This window comes from Equus quagga, chromosome 9, assembly GCF_021613505.1.
Source record: "Equus quagga isolate Etosha38 chromosome 9, UCLA_HA_Equagga_1.0, whole genome shotgun sequence".
Lineage (NCBI taxonomy): Eukaryota > Metazoa > Chordata > Mammalia > Perissodactyla > Equidae > Equus > Equus quagga.
In genome coordinates, this window is record NC_060275.1 from 85716064 (window position 1) to 85739811 (window position 23748).

Sequence of the window (23748 nt, forward strand, 5' to 3'; positions counted from 1 at the left end):
GGAAGAGTTGATATCTTTAAACCCTTATTCAGTATTTAAAAGGTAAAAGTGAGATACTCAATATTACCTAAATTGAAGTGACACTTCTTTGTGTAAAGAAGTAATAAATATGCTTTTTGAGAGTGTATCATAGAAGTTCTCGCTCAATATTTTTATGAATTCTCATACCATTCTAACATAGATTTTAGAACTAGAGATCAGTTAACATTAATTCCATCAGAAATTGCTTATACTTTTTTAGTGAGTGAAGCAAATTTCAATTTATCCAATATATCTAATATAAATGTAAATATTTATAATCATATGAACATTATGAATCAAGGAGGGTGGCTCTGGGAAAGGAAAGAGCATGCCTAATGAAGGAAGGAGCAGGACTGCATAAGTCTGAACAGAAGAGCATGCTGATGAGTCAGGACCATGGAAAAAGGTAGGCTTGCTTTCTACTATGACCAAAGCTTTTATATTACACACAAAGAAGCATATATAAGGCCAAATCATACAGCATAGTAGGGACAGCATTGCGACCAGAAACCAGGTTCTGTGCTTCTCCATCAGTTTTATTTAATAAATATTTATTGAATGCAATTTATGTGTTAGGCAGCGAACTAAATGATAAGAATACTTTGTGAACAAAACAGCCAAAAGCTAATACTCCAACAGAGGGAGACAGACAATAAAATATAAAAAAATAAGTAAATTATATTATTTGTTAGAAGGGAGTAAATGCTGTGGAAAAAATAAAGCAGAGGATGTGAGGATCATCAGTGCAGTATGGGGGGAGGGGGTTTGTTTGCAATTTCAAAGTGTGTGGTCAGGGTAGTGCTTATTGAAAAGATGACATTGGAGCCAAGGCTTGAAGGAAGTGGGGAGTGAACCATGCTGATATCTGAGGAAAGAGAATTCCAGCAGAAGGAACAGCTAGTGCAGAGGCCCTGAGATGGGAACATGCCTAGCAGGTTGAAGAACCAGGGAGGAGGCTCGTGTGGTTGAAGGAAGTGATGGACGGAGAGAGTAGTAGGAAATTGGATTAGAAAGGAAAGGAGCCAGAATTTGTATGTTCCTAGAGGCAACTGCTAGGATTGTTAGGATTCTTAACTAATACTTTGAGAGCAGTGGGAAGCCATTGGAGGGTTCTACTCACACAGATGTCATTGTGTAACTTAGGTTTTTAAAAGAATTACTCTGTATTAGTCAGCCTGAGCTGAGGCTGACTAATACCGTAGACTTGCTAGCTTAAACAACAGAAATTTATATTCTCAGACTTCTAAAGTCCGAGATCAGGGTGCCGGTATAGTTGGCTTCTCGTGAGAGCTGTCTTCCTGGCTTGAAGACAACCACCTTCTGACTGTGTCCTCACATGTTGGAGAGAGACTGAGCTCTCTGGGATCTCTTATAAGGAGAGAGGCCTATCGGATTAGCACCCTACGTTTATCACCTCACTCAACCTTAGTTACTTCCATAAAGGCCCTATCTCTAAATACAGTCACATTGGGGGTTAGAGCTTCAACATATGAATTTTAGGGGGACTCAATTCAGTCCACAGCACTCTGGCTGTTTGGAAAAAAAGATTCTGGAGGGTAAGATTTGGCAGCAGGAAAACTGGTCAGAAGACAATGCATATTTGGTGCAAGAGCTGATTGTGACTTGAAGGGACAATAGCAGTAAGAATAGTGGAAGTGGTTGCAGATTCTGAATTGAATGTAGGTGTGAGAAAGTCTCCAAAATTTTGGACCTCTCTGAGGAGAGGAGAAGGCCTGTGGACAAGGGATGCATTTTTTTCTTTAATCTCTCATCTCTTTTGAGTGGTGGGAGTGGGCTAAGGTTTGGGGAAGGAAATAAGAAAATTTGTGAAACATGTATTTAACTATTTATATGTGTTTATTTAGTTGGAATTTTCCTAGAAGAAAATTAAGATCTTCTCTATTAAGATTGCCACTGGTTTGAGATATAAATATTATAATTAAAACCAGTCAAACCATGATGTTTTCCAATGGCTTTTTGAGCTCCCTCTACTTCATTCATCCAACAGATAATAAATAATGATATTATTTATTATTTATTCATTCAACAGATATTTATAATTATTGTTATTTATTTATTCAACATAGTGACTATTATATACCGGCACTATTCTAGGTACAAAAGATACAGCAGTGAAACAAGGCTCTTCATGGAGCCTACATGATAGTCAATGAAACCATCTAACCAACTATGTCAAATATACTTGTTCTATAGAAGATGGTGATAGGAGCCAAGGAGAAAAATAAAGCAGGGAAGGAGACTGAATAGTATTGGGTGCAGGGGTTGAGTACAGTGATTTCAGTAGACTGATCAGAGGAAGCCTCCCTAAGGAGGTGACCTTTGAATAATTCTTGAAGGAGATAAGTGATAGAATCCTGTGGCTATCTGGGGGAAAACTTTCCAGCCTACACCAAGGCCCTCAACTTCCTACAGTATAGGAAGTGAGAAGGACAGTACAGAGGCCAATGGGGCTAAAGTGGAGTGGTACATTGCTATTTTGCCAGTGGTAGCCAATGTCTTATTCATGAACAGGTTCTGATGAGTTGGGTAATATTTATAACCGTATATGTTTTTTCCTATTGGATACCTATCTTGGTCTCTCGTGGTTGGGCATCAGAATGGTTCTGTTGGTGTTTGGATGAGACCAAAGCTGTCAAACTGATTGGAGTCCTTACCAGAGCTTCTTATATCTCAAAGTGAGGATGTTGGAAGGAAATGGACTGGGTATTTCCTATCTACAGATGTGGATGGGAGTGATAGCTGGTCTTGTTTCAGCTGTTTCCTTCACATGTATTTCTCACTGAGGACATATATTTTACCTGGTTGCATATATAACACATTTACATAAAACTTAGAACAAAATATAAAGTATTACTGGGCAAGAGAAGGTTTTGTGTGTGTGTGTGTGTGTGTGTGTGTGTGTGTGTGTGTAAAGGATTTCTGATGGTTGGTTTAGAATTAGCAGGAAGAAAGCTAAGTGTCTACATCATATGCCAGGTACTATATTAAGTTCCTCATATGTGTCATCTCCTATAATCTCACAATCATCCTCCAAAGGGAATATTTTTTCCTTCCTCTGGTATTTTTGTAAAGTCACACAGCTCTTGCTCATCAACAGATGAAGAATAGTTAAAACAATTTTTAAAAAGAAGAATAAAGTGGGAGGTTAGTCTACTTGATGTCAACACAATATATAGCTGTAGTTATCAATGGAGGAAAGATAGCCTTTTTGACAAATGATGCTGGAGCAATTGGACATCCATAGGCCCCAAACAAAACTTTGATATATCTCTTACATCTTTTGGAAAAGTTAAAGTGGATCACAGATTAAATCTAAATGTGAAATTATTAGAAAATGGGAGGAAAAATCTGCAAATTCTAGGGTTAGGCAAAGAGTTGTGAGAGTTCACACCAAAAGCATGATCCATAAAAGGAAAAATTTATAAATTGGGCATCATCAAAATAAAACTTTTCCTCTGCAAAACACCCTGTTAAAAGGATAAAATAAAGTTACAGAGTGAGAGAAAATCATTGCAAACCATATATCGGACAAACAGCTAGTATCTAGAACATGTAAAATAGTACTCTCAAAGCTCAATGGTAAATAAAACAAACAATCCAATTAGAAAATGGACAAAAGACGTGAATATCAGAATATGCAGATGGCCAACAAGCACATGAGAAGATGCTCATCATCATTAGCCATAAGGGAAATGCAAATTAAAACCAAAATGAGATTTCATTACACACTTATCAGAATGACTAAAATAAAAAATAATGACAACAAGAAATCCTAATGAGGATTAGGAGAAACTGCACCACTCTGTACATTGTTGGTGGGAATGTAAAATGGCACAACCACTTTGGAAAACAGTTGGCCATTTTCTTAAAAACAAACAAACAAACAAACAAACATGCAGCTACCATATGACCCAGCACTTGTAACCTTAGGGCTTTTATCCCAGAGAGATGAAAATTTGTTTTTACACAAAAACCTGTACATGATATAGCCTTATTCATTAGAGCCAAAAATTGAAAACAAAATCCAAATATCTCTCAAAATGATGAATGTTTAAACAATCTGTGATACATCCATACCATGGAATACTCTCAGCAATAAAAAGGAAAGACCTATGGATACATATGGAAACCTGAATGAATCTCCAGAGAATTATGCTGAGTGAGAAAAGCCAATCTCAAAAAGGTACATACTGAATGATCCATTTATATAAGATTCTTGAGATGACAAAATTATAGAAATGGAGAACAGGTTAGTGGTTGGCAGAGATTAAGGAGTCAGTGGGATGGGAAGGAAGAGGAAGTGGCTATAAAAGGGTAACACGAGGGATCCTTGTGGGGAGGGAAGTGTTCTCTATGTAGACTGTATCAGTGTCAATATCCTGGTGGTGTTATTTTACTATAGCTTTGCAAAATACTATCATTAGAGGAAACTGGGTAAAGGGTGCAGGGCATTTCTCTATATTACTTCTTGTAACTGCATGTGAATCCATAACTATCTTAAAAAAAAATTCTAAATAAAAAATAAAAGCAAATGAGGTGAGTTCTTGGAGTTCAGGAGAAACTATTGTTCTGTGCTTTGGCTTAAATGCGCTTCAGTGGTTCTGAGTCTGTATTTGTCACAATCCTAGTGATTCCACATATAGCAGTATTCTTTATGGTCTCCAGTGTAGTTGTGCCTGAGCATTTTATGTTGAAATACAAATTATTTTATTAAATTACTACCCTTTGATTTCTCCTTGTATTCCAGTAGGATAGCATATGATATACTATATATTGTTTTTTAATTTGGAGGTGTAGGTAGGCTATCTATAAATTTTATTTCAGGATAGTAAAGGGAGTGTTACAAACTATGGTTATAAAAGGTAAGCATTGGGTCTGACAGAGTTGAGAACCCTCCATGTAGATAGTCTACACTTAGAGTTGGATAGAAGGAAAAATGTGGCAGTGAATGTTATTTTCCCACAAGTCCAACATGTAACATCTTCTATGCATCCTCGGAAGTGTGTCGTCTTCCCTGCAGTCTTCCCTGTGCTGATTTGAAAGCGCTCATCTGAGATCCAGGCCTGGCTCTGCCACTTTCACTTTCCTTATGTAGGAGACTAGATTCATAATACTCACTTCACGCGTTGGCTATGGGGATTTATGAGGTGGCACATGTAAAATGATGCAAAACAACATTTGCTGAGTAACAAATACTTTATATGTGCCACTGGTTTCAGTTCCCTCAGCAACATACTTTAAATCAGAGCACTGATTTTCCTGAGAGGTTCAGGGATTTGCTGAATCTCGTTAGTGCCAGAACCAGCATTAAACCACGATGACTGACCCTGGAGCCCACGCTCTTTACACCAGTGGGTTTGTAAACTAGAACCATGGTTCTAGAAGTGATTCAGGAATTCTTAAAAAGTAATAAGTTGACTAACTAAGATTGTATGCACAATTTAGTAATAATAGGTAATTGGGGATAATATGAAATAATTTCTCTTGACCGCAAAATTTTTTTTTTGAGGAAGATTAGCCCTAAGCTAACTACTGTCAGTCCTTCTCTTTTTGCTGAGGAAGACTGGCCCTGAGCTAACATCCATGCCCATCTTCCTCTGCTTTATACGTGGGATGCCTAGCACAGCATGGTTTGCCAAGCAGTGCCACATCCGCACCCGGGATCTGAACCGGCAAACCCCAGGCTGCCGAAGTGGAACATGCACACCCAACCACTACACCACCAGGCCGGCAAAAAAAATTTTGCCAGAGATACAGGAGTAATAGAATAGCCAGGCAGTGGTCAGACAGGGTTATAAGTTTGCAAATACAAACTTCTACTTTTCAAGTTCTTAGGAGTGTGCTTTGCAGGTTTTTTATCAACTTTGTCTTACCTCTTAAGACAAATCATTATAATATGAAAGCTCAGTGCTGTGTTATAATCATGATGCAAAATATCAGTCAGTAAGAAAAGCACCCATGTAACTCCCATAAACATTGGCAGTGCACTGGTGTGAAAATTTTCCTCTGGAATTCTATAAATTCCAGAAGTATTTGTAGTGGTGGTGGTGCTAGTTAAGCAGTACTTATAGAAGCAGAGGTATGTTTTGACAAAGTATGTACATGAGCCATATTTGTGATTGGAAATTTCAACCACAAAAAAACCTTATGAAATGAGAACTCTTCTTTGATTTTCATTCTCCAAGATAATTTTGATTAAAAAGTAGGAATATTTCAGATTTCAAAGTAACTGCTAATTCGAGAATCTGGAACTTCTTAGTTAGCTCCTTTTATTGATATCCTATTGGTCAGCACTTGCGACTTCTCAGCATGTTTACATAATTTATAATTGATGTTTACAAAGATAAATCAGTGTGCTGCAGAATTCCGGTGACCTTTTTAAAATCTTTTTTTTTTTTTTTGCAATAATAAATGCCCACTGTAAACAATTCAGAGTCCAGAGGATGGGCAGCAAAAACCGCTCTTCCTTCCTCACTCCTAGTCCCTCCTTTTCATTCTCCAGAGGCAATTACTGCTCCAGTCTTTCGTATATCCTACTGAAGAATTCTATTCCTATATAAAAATATCTTCACATAGACACACACTCAAAACGACACATGGGATATTTATTCTTTTTACTGACTGCCTATTCCAGCCTGCTCTGTTGAGCTATTTCTTTCCTGCATCTTGGAGAAAATTTAGGGCCTATTCTATTATTTTTCTAGTTGATCTTAGGTAAGTCCTCCAGTCACTTCTGGTCACAAAATATCTTAGTCCTGTAGTTACACATTCAGTTCAATACAACAAGAAACAGAAAAAATGCTGCCACTTTATTTAAAGTTCTACCTTCTCTCCACCCTTACCTCAGGCTGCCTTAGGCTGGCTGCCTACTATGGAAGGAGGCTAAGGTGGGCTTCCTCTGTTTCCCGTTGTCACCTTCTCCCCCACTCACTAGGTGGCCCCTGGCAACTCTATGTTTCAAGTTGTGATTTAGACCCTAGTCCACTGTGTCCTCAAATTCCAGGTGACCAGTTCTAAGCTCCTCTAAGGGGTCCCATTAGGAAGTCATTTTCTAGCTGGGCTTGAGATAAGGGAAAATCACCTCTGCTGCCCTCTCAGGGATGAGGTTGGGTGTGGGAGACTTTCAGTATGCTCTCTGTCTTTCCTGTCTTTGGGGTTGGGAGCAGGGTCAAGAAATACAAAATTGTGGGGCCAGCCCGGTGGCACAGTGGTTAAGTTCCCACTTTCCACTTCCGCGGCCCAGGTTTTGCCAGTTCGGATCCCGGGTGCAGACTTACGAACCGTTTGTCAAACCATGCTGTGGCAGGCGCCCCACATATAAAGTAGAGGAAGATGGGCACGGATGTTAGCTCAGGGCCAGTCTTCCTCAGCAAAAAAAGGGGGATTGGCAGCAGATGTCAGCTCAGGGCTAATCTTCCTCAAAAAAAAAAAAAAAAGAAAAACAAAAGAAGAGATACAAAATTGTGTTTTATAACCTCTTTTGCAATTCCTGCAGGGCTAGCCTGGCAACTTACTTGGAAATATGAAACTGGTTGGCACCTCATGTTTTGGGGCTTCAACTGAAAATAAGACAAAAATAATTACATATATATGTGTGTGTGTGTGTATGAAAATATGTGGATGTATACATATGTCTTTTTTGAAATAATTTTAGGTATATCACCAAGGAATCAAATATTCTCATTCCAATTTTTGAGTTTTATTATCTAACATGAGCATTGGTCACCTACTGGCATGTATAGTCATTTTCTAAGAATGAAAACATTTGATGGATCAAATCACTCACTTCCCCAACATTTGCCTGGGGAAGCCCCTGGGGAAGGCAGTCTTTCCTGAATAAAAAGGCAAGCCTCACAAGGAGAAGCTCTTTGACCCCAACTGTTTTTTTTCCTTCCTGGAACACACATGTGAGAAACTGTAAACCATTGGGACAAAAGCCCAATTTTAAGAGTGGATATGAAGAAGGATAGGTGTGCCTGGAGTATTCATATCTGCTTTAAGCCATGCACTAGCCTGGATGCTTGCTTCCAGGCTTTTTGTTATATGACAAAAAAGTCAGCAATACAGGTTCATTGCTGTGCTATAGATGTGTTTATCTGAAATCTGTTTCTCTTACTCTTGGCTTCAGAGCAGCAGACCTGAAAACTGCCTCCCACAAGGCTCATAAAGCTATGAATATTTTATGTGGATGCTTAAATAGAGAGAAAACCCTCATAAGATATTTTAATTTTTTTCTGTTTGGGAAGGATTTATTTTAAATAAAGGCAATTATACTCATTCATATCATGAGCAGTACTCTAGGTCAATAGATAAAAATATTACTCACTTTTTTCCATAACTGCATTATATTCCACAATATGCATTTATCATAATTTATTTAGACAATCTCCTAGATGGACATTCAGGTTAATTCAGTTTTTTTTTTCTTTTTTACATTACAAGCAATGATTATAGATGCTTTTATTTTTGTGGGCTCGACTCTGAAGAGTAGCATTTCTGTGGCATAGGTAATATGCCCTTTTTATTTTTAGACATATTGTCAACAATTTATGCTCCCACCACTGTGCATGAAGTGCACATTTTCTCACGTTCTCACCAGCACCGCAATTTTTTTTATAATTTTGGCTAAGCTTAATAGAGTATATAATTGCTTTAACTTTTATTTATCAGATGTTAAAAGATAAACTGTGACACATAAAAGTTTACAAAAATTTATTTACACAAACATTGGTTGGAATTGGGTAGCGCCGAATGGAAAGTGACTAGGAATATTCCACTGACAGAAGTTAAGGGAAAGACTTTTATAGAGAAGACTCAGAAGCAAAGTAAAGACATTATTTGATTGGCTATAGCTTAAGTGGTTGCCTTATTTGAGAATTTAGTTGTTCTTAAGTTTCGTTTTCTTGGATTCAAATGCATTGACTGTGGCTGTTTTCTGCTTTGCTTCTGTTTGCCACTTCATGCTAATGGCCTCGATGTGTTGTCACTTTAACACAGACTACAACTGAAATTGAGCATCTTTTCATATATTCATTGGTCACTTGCATCTTTTTCTATGAATAGGCTTTGCCCTTTTGTAGTCTTTTTCTTTGATGTTCTTTGTCTATTGTTAATATCAGTATTATTAACCTTGTGTATGTCACAAGGGTTGCAAATATTTTTTTGTAATCTATAATTCATCTTTTGACTTGTATTTGCAGTCTTTTGCTACACAAAATTTTTAGACATTCAAAAGTGTGTATCTTCTCCTTTATGACTGTTAGTTTCCTGTTTTGCTAAAGAAAATCCTCTAACCTTATTTGAAATTTAGATTTTAATTCATCTGGACCAGTGGTCCTTGAAATAAGGAAAAGTGTTGTGGAATTTGCAAAGGGTAGCCAACTGGATTATGTATGATGAAATTCAATAGAAACTTCAATTATTGTACAATTGGAGATATATAGTAGATGCATGCTCTAAATTAAGTTAAACATGACTTTGAATTCAGGAGGAGAAGTCATTTATGTGTGAATATAGATACATTTGATGTCAGAAATTGATAATACACTAAAATAAATGCAGACACAGTATGACTACAGTATAACCGTTTATCATTTTACCAGATTTTGTATGGTCCAACATCAATTATGCAGGATGTTCAGTAAATCCTGGTCTCAGATTTTGCTTTGTTATATCTTTTGGTTATATAGATAAAAGGCTCCTCGCTGCGCTCCTGTTATCTCTGGCTACAACGAGCACATTGCCTCCAACCAGCAGCATGATGATGTGAGAACTTGTGTGAGAAGAGTCATATCCATTTTCCTAATTCCATCCTTCTTCTTTTCCCTTTTATATTCTAGACCATGTCCTCCTTGATCACCATGCAATTCAGGGTAGAGCCACTGATGTCACCTTGAGTATCGTCTTTGGGAGATGATCCAGATTCCTAACTCTCCTCTACTTTAATAGCGATCTGTATCAATGATACTTGGATATCTGCAAGTTTTCTTTTCTCATCTATATTGTATTCTTTTTCTATCCTATACTTAATGAAACTTAAGGAAAACACCCAAGGACTCCTCTTTCTCAATTTGAATTGATTCCTTTTCTCCAAGTGTAATTTCTCAATAATCAAGTAATTTCCTAACTTAACAGGTATCTCACCCACTTGTCTTTCCTCCCATATATATTTTCACTTTTCTAGTAGAATTTCATCGTGTCACTTCAATGGAACGTTTTAAAGAACCATAAATGCCCTGTAGGCCATGTTCTCTTTGAGTGTGTGTTAATCTACCTGCTAATATTAACAAAAAGCACAGACTGTCAGATATTCTGCTATGGAGTGAGATAATGATTAGAAACTTAGGGACTTAAATCTTTGAGAGATAGAGAAACTGGACTAAATTCCACTCTTTTTTTTTTTCTCTCATTACTGTTCATGCACATCATAATGCAGTTAGAGAAAGAAAAAGAAGATTGATATTAGAAAAAGGTAGAAAAATTTGGGATAGGAAATATTCAGCCAACATGACATTAATTAAAGAGCATATTTATTTATGAATATTTATGAACATTTGTATACATTTTAATACTAATTTGGCATTTTGAAACATGACTAGCTTGTGTTATTTTCAGTTAGGGAGGTTTAAGCCAGAAGAAAAAGAAAGGAAAGGGTATCGTTTTGATTAAGTAAGCTATCTGTCCAAAACTCTGGCCTTAATTTCTGATCGCCAGGACCACCTATGCTGATCACAGCTCTGCAAGCTCTAAGTAAGAAATCAGGCATTTCCTAGGACTCTATGAGATCGGCAAGACGGGCCTCCTGCAAGGGAGGACCACTTTTCTGTTAGTGCTTCAATGTGACACAAAGCTCCACGTCCTGCAATTGTCTCATCCCTTTTCCCCAGGATTGAGATTCTCCTGTGAGAAATTCCTTGCGTTTCTGTCTTTGGAAATTCCTACTGAAAGCAAATGTCTCTAGAATAGATGTGCAAACATCTCTGGACTAGAAGTCCTTTTACCACCACTACTGGAATTTGTAATGGCTATTTGTTCTAAAGGTAGTTATATAAATAACTTAAAATTATCTTAAATCACAAATAAAATTTGTAGGAACTTTTGCCAGTTTTTGATGTAGTACCAAGCCCTTCTCTATAAATATGAATTTCCTAATTGGGATTCCCAGGCATTTTATTTTTTTTTTGTATAAACCACATCCATAATGTATCATATATGATTTCCATTTTGCTTTATTTAATGTGGAGCTAGAGCATGCATTTGCAAAGCAGCCTGAATATAGAACCTTTCTGGACTTTTATGTTTCCCTTTCACCCTCCCGCCGTATTTTACCACTGTCTCAGACTCATGTAATTCAACAGTAATAGTTTCTGGGCAAGTCACACTTATCAGATTTTTTTTTAAAAGCTTAGTTTTCATAATTTTAAAGCTTAATTTTCTCTCTTTTCATTCTCATCCTTTATCATTTTAAGCAATTTTAGTTAAATTACATAGCTACAATAATAAATAAAACTGGTATGAAGAGGTCTGGGAACAATAGGCACATATGGGCATTGGAAGCAGGGGTGGTTTGAGTTTGTTCTATGTGACACTGTCTGCCTTTCAGAATAACAGAGAGCGATAGTCTTGCAGTGAAGTGGAGGAGATTTTTGAAAGATTCTTTATGTCTTATCTATTAAGAGTAGCGATGAGATTTGCAAGATTTCAGGAAGTACATCTGGCTGGTTTGGGGAAAGGGGAAAAGAACGGGGGGGAAAGGGGAAAAGAACAGGGGTGGGAAAGAGTGATGAGTATTGTGAATGCAGTGTTTAAGAGCATGAACTCTGGAGTCAGGTTATCTGGGTGATATTCCCAGCTCCAACGCTTTAATAAGTTGTGTGACTTTAATGAAGTTCCTTAAACTCTCCAAGGCGTAACTTCCCTATCTGTAATATGGGGATAATTATTATCTGTTCTGATTTCTCACAGCATCACTATAAAATAAAAATCCAATAAGATGCACTTTAAGCATTATATTTTTATTAATATAAGGAAGAGGAGGAAGCATGTTATTACGACCAGAAACTAATTAGTTCTCATGATAGAGCAATTTCACTTTTAAAATACCCACAATTGGAAGAGTATGTAAAATTTATTTTGTATCGGTACCCATTTAATACTTGGCTCTTCTCTTGAACAGTTGTTATTGAGTGAATGATGAAGAATTCACCAGCTGCCAGAGTGTCCCTATTTACTGTTTGGACTACTCTGTTCATCCATTTATGTTCTCATCAAAGATTTATTGAATTTTTACTTTATGTTAAATGTCCAGCATAGAAATAAAGGAATATGACTTGTTCATGTAGTTGAGGACCTCAAAGCATAACTATGAAGACTAGTTCATAATGAAATAATTAGAATGGAACGTAGTAGCTATTACCTTAGGAATACATACAAAATAGTGTGTAAAATAGTGTTTTCCATGCTAGTGAATTGAGATTAATACTCCTATAACTTCTCATTCATTCAATTTTGATTCCTTGGAAGAACATGGATTTGTTGCGGCAAATGCTCTTGGAACCCAATGACCATCTCTCTTTTCCTCTTCTTTGTCACTGGAAGAGCCTTGATTATATTAAGCATTTACCCTCCGATATGCTCTACAAAGATGGCATTCCCCTCAGTCCGTGGGGATGGATCATGACTAACCTGAGCCAATTGTTGTAATTCTAGCCATTTCTCAATGATGGCTCAGAAATGGGCATATGACCCAATCCTAGTCAACAAAGCCTGAAGGGGAATTTTCCTTGGGGCTTCTGAAAAAGGTTTTTCTCTTTAATAAAAAGAGACAGTATCTTGGGGCTGGCCCTGTGGCCGAGTGGTTAAATTCGCGCGCTCCGCTGCAGGTGGCCCAGTGTTTCGTTGGTTGGAATCCTGGGCGCAGACATGGCACTGCTCATCAAACCATGCTGAGGCAGCATCCCACATGCCACAACTAGAAGGACCCACAACGAAGAATATACAACTACGTACCGGGGGGCTTTGGGGAGAAAAAGGAAAAAATAAAATCTTTAAAAACATAAAATAAAAAAACAAAAATAAAAAAAGAGACAGTATCTTCTTTCCCAGCAGTTAATGTATGTCCATGTGATGCTTGGAATTGCTTTAGCTGTTTACAATCACAAATGGAGATGTCACAGAAATGTTAAGGATGACAGAATGGAAAGATGGCCTTAGTTCCTTGATGATATTTTCATGTTGTCAAATTAAGCAATGTGTAATAAGAGTTAACTTGGAGTGTTCAAAGTCTGAACATTCCAAAGAAAGGACTGGCCTTGGGGGCTTCTTGGCAATAACCTCTAATTCTTTGGAATATCCTGCTTGATGAGTGTGCTTTTGTATAACTGAGGTCTCAGGCACAACTCTTAGTTTGACCTCTGGAGAGGCTGAGAGACTGAGAACCAATGTCAGTCAAGCAGGCACTCTGTGCCTATATGACTGACCTCCAGTAAAAACCCTAGATATCAAGGCTCAGATAAGCTTCCCTGGTTGGCATCATTCGTCACATATCATTGCTGGGAGAATTAAGCATTGTCCATGACTCCATTGGGAGAGGACAACTGAAAGCTTGCACCTGTTTTCTCCTAGACTCTGTGCATCTTTTTCTTTTACTCATATTAATCTCCATCCTTAAAAAACCTCCATCCTATAAAAAACCATAACTGTGAGCATAACAGCTTTTCTCAGTTCTGTGAGTCTTTCTAGCAAATCACAGAACCTACGGTCTTGGTCATGGGGAGTCCCAACACTGCAACCCTGAAAACACCTACCCCCACGTTATTTATCTGAATTAGGGATGGGGCCAGGGGAGACTTGGCAATCATTTCAAGCTGTCAATTCATATTGAGTTTCTGTCAAGCCAACTCTAGTATCTTCTCACACGAACCGCGACTAGGCTACAGCCCCTACTCTGTAGTTAGAATCACTGAAACTCAAATTCAGCACCTTACATTTACTCCATTCAATGTCACTTTATTCAAATCAGATGATTCTTATCTTTTCAAGATCATTTTTAGGTCCTGATTCTGTTACGAGAATTTTTGTTATTATTCCTTCTTCACTATTTGCCAAAGTATATGAAATGTCGGCATTCTTGATCATATCTTTATACAGCTCTCCTAATGTAAATTCCATGAGAGCAGGAATCTTGTCTGTCTTGTTCACAGCTATCACAATCTCTGTAGCATCTGAAAAATACATATTTCTACAATACATGAATGAGAAGAGATTTTATTTCTAGGTCGATTCTTCTTAAACACATAAACTCTAAGAATAGTAATATAATTACCCTTCAACATTCATGTGCCATATAAATTATCTATTATCTTGTCTACAACTAGCTAGGAGAAGAATACCTAGGAATAGACTGTATTTAGGAATTATTTTGGTGATGGTAAGGTAAGAAAGAGGGAAGCATTTGGAAGTGTGGAAAAACAGCACTTGGAGGAAAGGTTTGGTTGGAGAGTGTGGTAGGAACTTCTGATCTTCTTGATGGTCACGTGAATGCGTTGCGTTTCTAAACGGAGAAAGGGAGAAAAAAGTAATTGAGCAAGCATGCTGAGCTAAGACTAAGGCAAGTGTCTCATTCACCAGGTGGAAAACTTAAAGAGATGCAAAAACTGAGTAATCAACATAAGTAATATTTTAATGAAACATCTTAAAAATGATGAGCAAAATATCAAAATTTTAAATAAAGATAGGGTCAGCAAAAGCACTGATCTACTCACAGCCCAAAAGAGGCCCCAAGAGGGTGTGCATATGATGCTTCCTTAAATGTTTAGACTGGCGAGTTTCCCTTCGCCCTATTCTCTATCCATGCGTAGTTTCTGGTTCTTCCTCCCCAACAAGGACTTCTTAGGGGGATACTAATGAATTTGAATATACTTTTTTAGATATAGGAACAGATTTAAAAATGGCGTAGTGTCCCACCAAACTGATACTCCAAACTTGGGGCTATATATTTTCTTATTTCTGTCGTTGAAATGTGAACATGTCTGCAATATGAATTATCTGAAATTCAAACATATATTTCAAATGTTCTTTCAACTTACACAGCACAGCGTTCTTTAACTCATGCACGTGGCAGTAACCTGTTATATTTAGAACATATGGCTGCATTTGATATATCGAATGTCTTTTCAAGTGAAGTCGTCATCCCAGTTTTATGGAAACTTGTCTGCAATATGACATAGCGTGAAAAACAATGATTTTCCTCTCATTATTCGTTAGATTTCCTTCAAATTCACATTGATGTAAGTTGGCCTAAAAATTAATTTTTCCTAAAATAACTCAAGAAGTTAAAATAGTCTCAAATAACATAAATAAACATCAAAGTATGATATTCACAACGGGAAAGTAAATTGTTACCACCTTTTTGGAGACTACTTTGGTGATGTAGTTTGGCCTTTTAAAATGCCCATTATTCTGATCCTGAGGAAATAACTCACAATTCAAAGACAGTGGCTTAATATGATTTTAGAAATTAAAAAATATATATACAATGATGACAGTGAGTCAACTGCTGACCTAGTCCCAAGAAAATGTTTAGTTTTTCCCAGGTCAAGGCGAGAGGCTCACCTTTCATGGCACCATCACCCCACCCCAGCCCCCCAGCAGATCTAAGTTCTTGCTTTTTTTTTTTTTTGAGGAAGATTAGCCCTGACCTAACTGCTGCCAATCCTCCTCTTTTTGCTGAGGAAGACTGACCCTGAGCTAACATCCGTGCTCATCTTCCTCTACTTTATACATGGGACGCCTACCACAGCATAGCTTTTGCCAAGCAGTGTCATGTCTGCACCCGGGATCTGAACCGGTGAACCCCGGGCCACCAAATCGGAATGTGTGCACTTAACTGCTGCACCAGTGGGCCGGCCCCTAAGTTCTTGCTGTCTAATCAGGAATGTTTAAAGTTTCCTGGAGTGTTGAATTGCCTGTGAGGGGGGGGTCCTTCTTCTAGGACTACTTGGTCTGTGAATCCTTCCACTCAGCTTTCTGGACCTCCACCAAAAACAGTTTTTCCTTTCTCTTCCCAGTTCTCATACCTTCTGTCCCTCCAGACTGTCTTCTTCCTTCCTTGCGGTTGAATCACTCCTCTTCCCCTCTTCTTCCCCTTCCTCTAAGTCTATTTTATATAGTCATTGTGTGAGAAGGAACACAGCCCTGAAAACATGGCCTTTAGTTTAGGGTTATTCAAATCAAATCACTGTTTGCGCTTCAGTGTAGTCTGAAGTAGAGAAAATGGCCTCAGAGTAAAAGTGAGAGAGGGAAAGAGGTCAAGAAGAACTTTCTCGACGCTTGGCGATATGATCTTGCTCCATTTGTAATGGTAAACAGCAAACATTTGTGATAGCAAATATTTAGCAAACACCCGCAATCTAATAATAGGGGACTGTTTAGCCGAACTGTAGTACATTTAAATTTAAAATTATTAAGAAACCATTAAAACAAAATTTATAAAATAGTAAAATGCTTTTGAAATAAAGATAAATTTAAAAAGCAAGATAAAAATAACCTGCACGGTATATTAAGAAATATATGCACCTAAAGACACATAGATAAACCCAGGAGAGAAGTGCAATAAAATGTTAACAAAATTTGAAAGCAAGTGATGGAATATTGGCATTGTTCCTCCCTATAATTTTTAATTCATCGTTAGTGGATACAGACTGTTTGTTTATTTTATAAATCAGAGAAAAACTTGATTTAGAAGTAAGAAGTTAGGAAGAAAAGTAACATGTCACCAGAACCTGAATGGATGCATTGTATATTATTCCATCAGATGGCTGGCTACTTGCTGAATATATCTGATCATATAACAGAACTCTAACCCAAAGTAGAATTCTCAGTTGGATTGTATTGGTCTTCCATGCCAAAGTCTAATAGTCTGCTCACCCAAGTTCATATTTGGAGAGGATAAGCTAGAAAATTCAGTGCTACAAATTGGAAGAAACTATCAGACACCCAAAGAAATGTAGAGTCAACAGAAACAGGCCTGTTTCCACCGTCATGAGAACATGAAGTCTTTGACGTGGGCTGGAGATTTTGGACCTGAGTTTATCTTTTATATTGTAACGACTGTATCTCTGTGTAGAGCCTTGTATGCCATATAAATTTTACATATGATGCCTTAGGGGATGGGCAACCATGGTAGAACTATGAGCAGAGAAATTATTGCATATGGGAAAGATGACTCTGATGGTGGCAAAGAGTAAATATGAGGAGTCAGAATGGAGGCATAGAAAGCATTGGTAAAGCTTTTGCCATTGTCAAGAGAAAAATGGTGAGATTCTGAACAAGCTTGGCTGAAGTGACGATGGAGAGGGTGCTCTATAGGAGAAACATTTTGGATGTGTAATCAACTGAACTTGTATGTGAGAAATAAAGCAAAGTGCAAAATCTTCTAGAATAACCCCAAGGGAAATGACACGGATGGTGGCGTCATTTCCAAAATGTGAAGGGAGGTATGTTTTGGTAGGGGAAGACGATGAGTCCAGTTTTGGATATCTTATCGACTATAAGATATTGACAGCATAACTCAGGACCAAGGTCTAGGCTGGAAATACAGAAGTGAGACTCAACAAACGTGTGGTAGGTTGAAACCATGAGCATAAGTGAGACTGCCTTGAGCCATTATTAAGAATAGGAAGAGAGTAATTTGGATCCTCATGGGCACCAATATATTAGCGGTTGTCAGATTAGAGGACTTTTGCCAAAGTAAAGAAGGAGAAACACCCTCAGAGGTAGGGAGAAGGCCAGGAGAGGATGATGTAAAAATCATACTAGAGAATCCCACATAGTGTTGAACCCTGAAGAGAATTTAAATGAGAAACAGATAATTCCTATTGATTTAAGAACAAAGAAGCTATATGTACCCACCACCCAACTCAGGCAGTAGAACATCACCAGTAGATTTGAAGCATTCCCCTTCCACGGTGACCTCAATCTCCTCCCTTTCTTCCCACCTGGAGGTAGTCACTATCCTGAACTTTATGTTTGTAATACTTTCGTTTGTCTGTGTAGTTTTATCATGAGTGAATATTCTTAAATATTTACTCTCTCTGAATGGCAACCCTGGACCGCAGCGAACAACTTGTGTGTCTATTTAAGGCAGTCCCGACTATATATTGTTTAATTTTGCATGTTTTTGAACTTTTTACAAATGAAATCATGCTGTGTATTTTCTTCTGTGATGGGCTTATTCAAATTTAAGTTCCTGAGATTTATTCATGTTGAATTTTATAGTTGTAGTTTGCTTATTTTAATGTTATGCAGTATTACTTTTTATGGATAGACTTTAATAGGTTAATCCTCCTGTTTTTTAACATTTGCATTGTTTCTCATTTTTGGCTGTATCAAATGATCCTCCTTGAACATACCTTCTCTATGGTATGTGCTAGAAGTGGAATGTTTGGATCATCTTCAACTTTAGTACTGTGTCAAATAATTTTTCAACAGAGAAATTGTTTCTGCTTGCTAGCAATTTGTCATCAAACACATTTGTTATTGTCAGACTTAAATTTTTGCTCATTTGGTGTATGTAAAATGATTTTTTGTGTGGTTCTAATTCTCATTCCCCTGACTGCTAATGGATTTGAGCATGTTTTAATATGTTTACTGGTCATTTGTATTTCCTCTGCTATGAATGCCTCTTCAGAAATTGCTCATCTTCTTTTTAATGATTTGCAAATACATTTTCTAGTTTATGGCTTGTCTTTTCAGTTTTTTATTATATAATTTGGTAAACATAATTTCTTAACTTCAAGGTGATCATATTTACATTTTACTCATTTTTTAATCTAGTTTAAGAGGTACTTCTCCACCCTGATGTTATAGATGTACTCTTATATTATCTTCCAAAAATTTTATTGTTTATTTTTTGACATCTTAGTCTTTAATTCATCTGGAATTGATTTTTGTGTATGGTGTGCGATAAGGGTCCATATTTATGTTTTTATCTATGAATAATAAATCATTTCCTTCTATACTACAGGCAGCTGAGACCAATGGTGGTGACATTCCTGTAATAATAGCTGTATTTCTGGATTTCCTGAAAGCAGCCTTCCTGCCTCTAATTACCTTTATTAAAACTCTTTCTGCTGTAAATTTCTGGGCTGAATTATGTTACAGTATTGTTGAGGGAATAGCCAAGTATCGAAACTTGAATTTGCTGGCAGCAGGCTAGACAATCCTATTTATTTTCCAGCAATGGAGTCAAAAAAGACAGCTGGGAATTGCACAGAAGGTATGTAAAAAGTCAAGAGGAGATGGGACCTTAAGGTTTACAGGCTGAATGATTAGAATAATGCACAACGGGGTCCAGGCTGGATAGGAAGAATGTCTTCGTGTGTGTGTTTATAGGTTTACAGGTGCACACATAAGTATACAGACGTATAAACCCACAGAGGCCACCCGCAACATTCTCATCTTTGGTTTTTCTACATTATTCAGCAAATATTAATATCCCTCAAATTGTCTCTTTGTAAAATGAATTTGAACCTTAATGCATGACAAAAGAGAAGAGACTTCAATCTCTAGTTCAAAAAATGAATGACAAAGATCCTTAGAATTTTTAGCACTTAGAGATCTACTATGAGGATCAATCTATTTCATCCAAGGACTTAAATTATTTGGATATTGAGTTCATTAGAAAATACCATCATGACTACAGCGAGGTTGTGTGAAAAGAGAAGCAGAATTTTTATGACTGATTTTAGGTCATTAGAGAACATTAGGAATAAAGCCTCTGATGATGATTCACCAGGCAATGTAGGTTAGCTCGATGACAGTGATTCACGTGAGTGGATCCCAGGAGCACCACTTTTTCAGATTGGTGGATAGGATATCCACTGGAATCAGATTGCCTAAGTAAAAGTCGTGGTTCTACTATTTTTTAGCTTTGCCATCTTGGGCAAGTCACTTAACCGTTCTGTGTCCCCTTCATTCATCTTTAAAATGGAAATAATAACATATCTACCTGATAAGGATGTTGTTCTGTTCAAATAAGATGATATTCCTGCAAAGTGCTTTGTGCTTCAAAGGCACATTGTGAGTGTTCGATACATTTTAGCCATTATTATGATTATCTAGCACTATGTGATATTTTGTGGTAAAGAGCAGGAAGATGAAGTAGTCCACACATTTAATGCTATAACAGACACATTTTTCCTGAGTCTATTCTCATCCCCTGATCCTCCAACACTCACGCATTATCTACTTAATGTTAGTGGGAAGTTTTCGTTTACAACACCCCCAGCATATACCACTTAGAATCATAAAAGAATATTCTGTAGGGCAGTGATAACATCGTGTGGTCCTCAGACTAGCAGTATTAGCATCCCCTGGGAACATGTGAGAAATATAAATTTGAGGACCTCCCCTAAGATGTACTAAATCAGAAACTCTGCAGGTGGCACCCTGCAATCTGTATTTTAGCAAATCCCCTAGGTAGTTCTGATGCACGCTAAAGTTTGAGAACCACCGCTCTAGGATATCATTCTGGATCATGGTTGGATAAAGAATTCACCCCATATGGTACAAATGAAGAGATTTTAATTAGCAGGCTATGTACAGAGGTGTGGGCAGGGTTAAGAGAGCAAATAAGGGATGTGACACGGAAACCAGCAAGAGCAGGCGGACTAACCTCCAGTTGTGAGGGGGCAAAGGAGGAAAGCGTCTTACCAGAGCCCACAGACACCTGTACCCTGAAAGAGGAACCACCTGATGAGACCTGTCTTGGGAAACCCACGTGCAAAACAGGGAGGACGCAGAGAAGAAATACCCCAGCTTTTCTCTTCTCATGACCTTTATCCAAGCCCAGCTAGAAACCAGCCAGCAAGGAAGGTCCAGGAGAGGTAGTCCTCAGGGCTCAGCTTCCCAGTAGCATGCAGCATGATAGAGACGGGCAGGAATAGATTTAGAAGCTGGGTGCAGAAGGAGAATAACCAGTGCATGTAGCATGGAGCCTGAGCAACGAGGAAGACAGAAATGGGAGCCGAGGGCATCATTAATGAAGACAGATCAGCTTTCTCCTCTTGGTACATCCAGTTAGAAGGACTGGAATAGTAGATACCCATTTCAGATGAGAAGATTTTAGCTTCATTGAAGAAATGTTATTGTTCATGTGCTCGACATTGGGGACTCAGCTGTGAAGAAAACAAATGAAAACTCTTAGGCTTATGAAGTTTACATGCTGGCCCAGGGAGATAGAAAATAAACAAATACGTAATATTTCACACGAGAGATTACCATGGTGCACATTGTCGTGGTGCATATGCCATAACTAAGTAACCAACATTAGCGCATTTCTATTAACTCAACTCCACTCTTTATTTGGATTTCACTAGTTTTTCTATAATGTCCTTTTTCTGTTCCAAAATCCATCCAAGGTACCACATTGCATTTAGTTGTCGTATCTCCTTAGCCTCCCCTCATCTGTGATAGCCTCCCAGATTTTCCTTGTTTCTGATGACCTTGACAGTTTTGTGGAGTACTGGTCAGGTTATTTTGGAACTGCCTCTCAAGTTGTTTTTGTAATTTTGCACTGATTTAACAAGAATTAAAGAAGATTTGCATAGGGGATAAGCACCACAAAAATATTTGGAAGTGCAAAGAGAAATTGGACAATTTTTTCAGTAAAACGAAAGGATATATTTTTGTACTTTGCGTATATATATATATATGCAAAAGGATATATTTCTGTACTTCGTGTATATATATATATACTTTTTTATGGTAAAAGATGACCACAAGATGTCACTGTTAACTTATATTTGGGCCTGAAGGACTTGCCTTAAAAAGCAGTTAAGTTTTGCTGGGCGTATGTGGTTAGAAACTATTATTCAAAAAACCTTGGCAATAGTTAACCCCCAAAATGTTTCAGTTTTACAAAACCACTAGAATGTTTTGAGTTTGGGATGTTACATTTTTTTCTCTGAGTTTTGCAAAATATTTTCTCTTGAATTCACACCCAAGTATATTTATTTGGAAATTTAATTTAAAACAATATGGCTTGCTAATGAAGTTTAGTGCTCTGTTCCTAAATAGAAAACAAATCCACAAAAATCATTCTGAGTTTATTTTACTCTTTCAACCAGTAACAATAGCTTTATTTGAACTAAAGAACATTTCCTCAAGAAAAGATATAAGAGAAGATGGAAAAAGAGCATCATACAAGAGGCTACACATGACTAGAATTGGTGCTATCCCCACACAATAGCTTAAAAATGGAAGTATTACACTTACATCTCTTAATTTTCTACTACATAATTTTAAAAAATTATTATGCAGGTAAAGTAGAAAGAAATCTATATTTTTTTATTTTTGGTGAGGAAAATTGGCCCCGAGCTAACATCTGTTGCCAATCCTCCTGTTTTCGCTTGAGGAAGATTGTTGCTGAGCTAACATCTGTGGCAGTCTGGCTCTATTTTGCATGTGGGACACTGCCACAGCATGGCTTGATGAACGGTGCATAGGTTCACGCCCAGGATCCGAACCTGTGAACCCTGGGCTGCCAAAGGGTACCACGCAAACTTAACCACTACACGCCACTGGGCCAGCCCTGAAAGAAATATATTTTCAACATCCTACCTTCCAGAATATCTATATTTAAACCTTCCTGGATATAACAGTTTTGATTTCCAGGTCAGATTCCATAATCCTGACTCTTATGGTTTTGCTCACTTTGATTTCTCTAGAGACCTTCTCTTTCCCCTCATTTTTCTTCTCCTGCCCCTGCCGACATCTTTTATTTTTTTCCATTTCTTGTGAATTTAGGACAGCCTCTTCCATTGATGCATAGAAATAATGACTAGAAAGCTCTTCCTAGTTGAACCAGATACCTACTTCTCTATAGCTTTTACCCGCTGGTCCTAGCTCTGTCCTTGGGAGCCACACAGAGCTAAATCCTTTCCTGTTTCTACATCACAACGTTTCAAATATTGGGTGAAAATTGTCTTTTAGCTCCCTAAGCTTGTCTTTCGTTTTCCTAAACTCACCCAGACTTTCTGGCCATTTTAATATTAGCACTACTTTCAGATCCCCATCATCTTGCTACTCTCCTCTGATATTGTAGACTTGCAATAATCCTCTTAAAATGTGATGCCAAGAACTGAAATTTATAGATCAGACACAGTTGGAGGAGCCAAGAATACATTGGGACCATTGGTCTCCAAAATTATTTTGGTGAGCCTAATGACATTACTCACTTTATTAACTAATCAACCCTTTGTAAACTCTCTGCCAGTGAAATACTGCCACCTAGGTTCCTACTGGTCAGGTGAGTGAGTTTGTGTGTGTGTGTGTGCACATATCTGACCCCTATCTACCTCTCCAGACTTATCCTGAACCTTAATGCTCCTGACATCTAGGCTATGACTGATTAAACATTAAAAATGATTCGTCCTCTCAACTTAATTTTCTCTTTCAATAACACAGGCCAAGCTGTGTATGTTTGAGATACAATTTTATATAAATATACTATTTATCCATTGAGTTCATTTATCATTCATGTGGAATCTGTCCATATGATTATCAACTGCACAGAAAGAGAGAAAGTCACACTTGCCAGATTTCTTGTACTAACGCAGCCAAAGTAAGCCAGCTGTAACTAGACATGAAATCCCAAATGTTTGAATTATTATCCAGGTTGACAATCTACAACCTAACCTATATCAC